Raw genomic sequence first — 5,635 nt, forward strand, 5'->3', positions numbered from 1 at the left:
CGACTGGTCCCTCCTGACAATATGTCTGAAGTAAGAGAGACGAAGTTTGGCCATCCTGGCCTTCAAGGAGAACTCTGGCTGCACTTCTTCTAACACAGATCTGTTGGTTCTTTTGGCAGCCCATGATACTTTCAGTATTTTCCTCCAACACCATAACTCAAAAGCATCAGTCCTCCAAGTTAGCATTTGCCAATAACTTCTTTACCGTTTCCTTTGACTCTTCATCTGTTGGTGGTTTCTTCAATTTTTCAACTAAAAGTTCATCATTGGAACTATCCTCAGATTCACTTTCTTTTTTGGAACTGTTCTGATTCTTCTTGGTCGTACTACTATCTGCCTTCTTAACATTAGCACTTTTTACAGACATGTTATTTTTAGAAGTGGCTGTTGGTTTCAGCTTTTCCCTTTTAGATGTGTTTTTTTTTGGTGGCTTTTCTTCACTTTCTTTTTCTTCTTCATCTGAAGACTCTCCTGGTTCTTCTTTTCATCCTCATCACTACTACTGGAATTTCAGGACATTTGGTCCATTTAGTCTTCTTTGCCATTTCAGAACTGTTCTGTTCCTTTTTGCTGCCTTTGCTAGAACCTTTTTTTTGGATTTTGGTAATGGCTTGCCAGAAGACTTTGAATGCATTAAGAAATTCAAGATCCATTTTACCAGTTCACTATTTACACCTGATCTCGTCAAATCAAGAACTTCGCATATGCTCTTTAGCATGACACTTCTGAATGTTTTCAGCATTTCTTCCTTCTTTTTATATTGGACCCTTCAGTTTTCAAATGAAAAGCCACTGAATTGACCAACATTCTTCTTTAATGAGGACACTAAGAACGAAATGTATCCTTTCAGTTTCACAAAGTTTCTGTCCCTTTCCTTGTGCAATTGTAAACACTTCTCTCTGTAAGGAAGAGACTTGCACTGTCAACTTCTCTATTTTTTTATTTTCCCTCTTAACTTCCATGATGAGATTTTTTTCTTCTTCTTCATCCTCCTCCTCTTCACTTGCTTCACTCTCTCTCATGCTGGGCATCTCAGGTTCCTTCTCAGACTCAGGCTTAGCAGGGGTGTCCTTGCCCTCCAAAGCCAGGGCAGAGGTAGACATGCTATCATCAACCACAGGGCCTGGATTCTGGGGGGTCTAGCGTGCAAGGCCACGAGGAAGTTCCGGGAAGCCCAGAATGCTCTTTAGAAGCAAGGATGGTGAGACAGTGTCTAACATACTTTGGACATGTTATCAGCAGTGAGCAATCCCTTAAAAAGGACCTCATGCTTGATCTTGTAGAGGGTCAACAAAAAACAGTAGACCCCCAAGGAGACTGATTGGCACAGTGGCTACAACAATGGGCTTAAATATAGCAACAGTTGTGAGGATGGTACAGGATTGGACAGTGTTTGTTTCTGTTGTACATGGGGTTGATATTATGTGGAGCCAGCTTTTCAGTGCCTAACAACAATTCTAATTTTAAAAATATCCCTCCACCCCAATCTTTTGGTAAAACTGAAGCTCTGAAAAGAAAAACTACACTGATCTTGTGAGTCTGCAGACTTCCAGAACACTACTACATATGGTGCAAGTGCAAGAATCCAAGTGTGAGAAAGATAGCCTCAATTACCCAAACCCACTTGTTAAATCCTAGTCCCTCCTACTTGTGCAGAGCCAACACCATTAGCCAGTGCCTGTGTGGATAAAGCTCAAAGGTAGTAAAGGGAGCCTGGTCTTTTACTTGTGGTCAACTCACCTATTGCTGAGCCACCTAATCCTCCTCCAGGGGTGTCTTTTATATTTCACCTATTCAAGAGTTAATCTAGTTCTTTGCTGGGTCCAGAAATATGAACCAGGAGTTTTGGGAACCCAAATGCCAAAGTCATCCAGAGCCCAGGATTTGGTGTGGGGAGTGAGGGAGTCTTGCGCTCACTGACTGATACGCAGTGATATACAAGAATGTACATCACTGGGATTGATGAGTTTTTGCTTTATTCTTACACTTATTTTGAAGTTTAGGCATTCTGTGTCTTCAAGTTACACTGAGAGCACAGTTTCTGGGGAACTTTATTATTCCTTCTTCTTGTTGTAATTTCTTTGGTAGGAAACCCTGGGAGACAGGTTGCTGGGTGACTGCCTGTTGTTAAGTGCCGTCGAGTCAATTCCAACACATAGAGACCTTGTATAGGGTTTCCGAGAAGCAGCTGGTAAGCTTGAACCACCAACTTTGCAGTTCAAACAGCTTTGCAGTCTGGCTCATTAACCCACAGCACCATACCAGGACTCCTAGAAGACACCTTATTGTGCGATTTGCAAACCACAAGGCTAGAGGGTCTCTGAGACCCCTACTTTCCTCAGCTCCAACACTCTGTGGTTCTATAAGCAGCATTTGGGTGGATGTAAGGTCTTTTGGCTTTTGCTGCTTCAGCCTCTTCATTTAGCTCTTAGCCAGCATTTTGTGTCTATACAATGCTTAACAAACATTGACTAATTACCCTTCATTAATCATTCATGTAACTGGTAAACCAGGGTTGTATTGTTTCCTTCAAGAACACAGTCTCAATATCCCGCCTGGATCTTAAGACATTCACATATCAGGTGATGGGTCATCGTGGCAACACTGGGGTTATTCTGAGCTCACTGCGGAAGTGAACCAGAAGGTGAACACTGGGCTCGGGGAGGTTACAACCTTCTAGGATGCCCTTTTGCTCTAATTAACAGGAAGGATGAGCCAAATAGCTGGCCAATCGCAACAGAGAGGCAATAAGTTTTAATTGGGTAGGCTTCTTCCTGGAAATTCACATGACCATAATAAGATAGTTATCTTAAATACCCGGAGAGGTTGAACACCTCAACTTTCTTTTGCTTTTATATACCTGGATTGTCTATTTTCTTTATCAAGTGCTGCTATAGCAGAAAATACCATAAGTGAGTGGCTTTAGCAAACAGAAATGTATTTTCTCACAGCTTGGGAAGCTAGAAGTGTGAATTCAGGGCACCAACTCTAGGTACTGACTCATAGTAACCCTATGCACAACAGAATGAAACACTGCCTGGTCCTGTGCCAACTTCACAATCATTGCTACATTTCAGCCCATCACTGCTGCTACTGTGCCATTTCATCTTGTTGGGGGTTTTCCTCTTTTTATCTGACCCTCCATTTTGCCAAACCTGACAACTTTCTTCAGAGACTGATCCTTCCTGAAAATATAGCCAAAGCATGAGAGGTAAAATCTGGCCATCCTGGCTTTCAGGAAGCATTCTGGCTGTACTTCTTCCAACACAGGTTGGTTTGTTCTTTTGGCAGTCCATGGCACTTTCAATATTCTCCTCCACCATAGCTCAAATGCATCCATTTTTCTGTGGGCTTCCTTCCAACTTTCACAAGCATATGAGGTTATTGAAAATACCATGGCATGGGTCAGGGGCACCTTAAACTGACATCTTTGCTCTTGAACACTTTAAAGATATCTTGTGCAGCAGATCATTTGATTTCTTGACTGCTGCTTCCATGAGTGTTGATGGTCTGTTCCACAATCCACCCCGAGACTTGTTTTGACCGATGATATGAAGCTTTTCCACTGCCTCTTTCCACAGATGTAGTCATTTTGGTTTCTGTGTATTCCATCTGGTGAGGTCCATGTATACAATCATCTTTTATGTTATTTAAGAAGGTATTTGCAATGAACAAGTCATTGGTCATGCAAAATTCTATCATGTGATCTTCAGTATCATTTCTATCACCAAGGCCATATCTTCCAGCTACTGATCCTTCCTCTTTGTTTCCAACCTTTGCATTCCAATTGTCAGTAATTATCAGTATATCTTGATTGCATGTTTGATCAATTTCAGACTGAAGAAGTTGGTAGAATTCTTCAATTTTATTATTACTTAAGTGATTGGTGCATAAATTTGAATAATAGTGGTATCAACTGGTCTTCCTTGTAGGCATATGGATATTAACCTATCACAGACAGCATTGTACTTCAAGACAGATCTTGATATGTTCTTTTTGATGATTAACGCGATGCTATTCATCTTCATTTTTTATTCCCGGCATAGTAAACCATGTGATTGTCAGATTCAAATTGGCCATTGCCAGTGTATTTCAGCTCACTATTTCCTAGGATACTGATGTTTATGCATTCCACTTTATTTTTGACAACTTCCAATTTTCCTAGATTTATACATCATACATTCCATATTCTGATCATTAATGGATGTTTTCAGCTGTTTCTCTTCCTTTTCAGTTGTGCCCCATCACCAAATGAAGGTTCCAAAGGCTTTACACCATTCACGTCATCATTGTCAACTCTTCTTTGAGGAGGCAGCTCTTCCCTAGTCATATTTCGAGTGCCTTCCAACCTGAGGGGTTCATCCTCAGACACTATCTCTGACATTATTCTGGAGCTCTTCCTCATGTTTCAATATTAAATGTTCTGGTGCTGACAGTATTCCACTATCATTCATATAGCTTTCAGTGATTAAATATGTGGAAGTAGTCCATTTCTCCTTCATCCTAGTCTTTCTCCATCTGGAAGCTCACCTGAAAACTGTCCACCGTGGGTGACCCTGCTGATACTTAAATACTTAAATAGCTTACAGAATCACAGCAACACACAAGCCACCACAATACAACAAACTGATGATGAGTGGTGGTTGCTTAGCATACAGATTGAATGAGTATGGAAGAAGGATACAACCTTGATGTACACTTTCTTGATTTTAAACTATTCAGTATCCCCTGGTTTCATTCAAAAGACTGCCTCTTGATCTAAGCACAGGTTCCTTATGATAAAAATGAAATATTTTGAAATATCTATTCTTTGCAGTATTATCCATAGTCTGTTGTGATGCACACAGAAGAGTGACTTAAATAGTCAATAAAGCACAAGTTCTGGTATGCCCTGCTGTCAGCCAAGATCTAGCTAACATCAGCAATGATATCCTCATTTCTATGTCCTCTTCTGAATCCAGCTTGAATTTCTGGCAACTCCATATAGCTGTACTGCTACAACCATTTTTTAAACATCTTTAGCAAAATTTCACTTGCATGTGATATTAGTGATATTGTTTGGTGATTTCCATGTTCTGTTGTATTACTTTTCTTTGGAATGGGCACAAATAGGGATCTCTCCCAAATTTATTTCAAAGACAAGTGAGCACTTCCAGTGCTCTACATCTGTTTGTTGAAACATTTCTATTTACACTCCATTGATTCTTGGAGCCTGCTTTTTGCTAATGTCTTCAGCGCTGTTTGGACTTATTCCTTCAATACCATGGTGTTGTTGTTAGGTGCCATCGAGTCAGTACCGACCCATAGCAACCTTATGCACAGCAGAATGAAACACTGCCTGATCTTGGACCAACCTCACCATTGTTGCCATGCTTGAGTCCATCAATGCTGCCACTTGGCCAACCCATTTTGCTGGCAGTCTTCCTCTTTTTCTCTGACCCTCCACCTTACCAAACAGGATATCCTTCTCCAGCGACTTATCTCTCCTGACATTATGTCCAAAGTATAAGAGACAAGGTTTGGCTATCTTGGCCTCTAAGGAGCACTCTGACTGCATTTCTACCAAAACGGATCTATTGATTCTTTTGGCAGCCCATGGCCCTTTCAATATTCTCCTCCAACACCATAACTCAAA

The 5,635-nt window shown here is 40.9% G+C and overlaps 1 protein-coding gene and 1 pseudogene across 1 annotated transcript in view; one reads left to right on the plus strand and one right to left on the minus strand.

The window, feature by feature from the left end:
- The window catches only part of ALK (anaplastic lymphoma receptor tyrosine kinase), a 1,400,642-nt gene that overhangs the window by 1,041,058 nt on the left and 353,949 nt on the right, over positions 1 to 5,635 (plus strand). The gene's annotated exons all lie outside the window — the stretch shown is intronic.
- LOC102837277 lies at positions 167 to 1,103 on the minus strand (annotated as a pseudogene).

Source organism: Chrysochloris asiatica, unplaced genomic scaffold (assembly GCF_000296735.1).
Source record: "Chrysochloris asiatica unplaced genomic scaffold, ChrAsi1.0 scaffold00016, whole genome shotgun sequence".
Classification (NCBI taxonomy): domain Eukaryota; kingdom Metazoa; phylum Chordata; class Mammalia; order Afrosoricida; family Chrysochloridae; genus Chrysochloris; species Chrysochloris asiatica.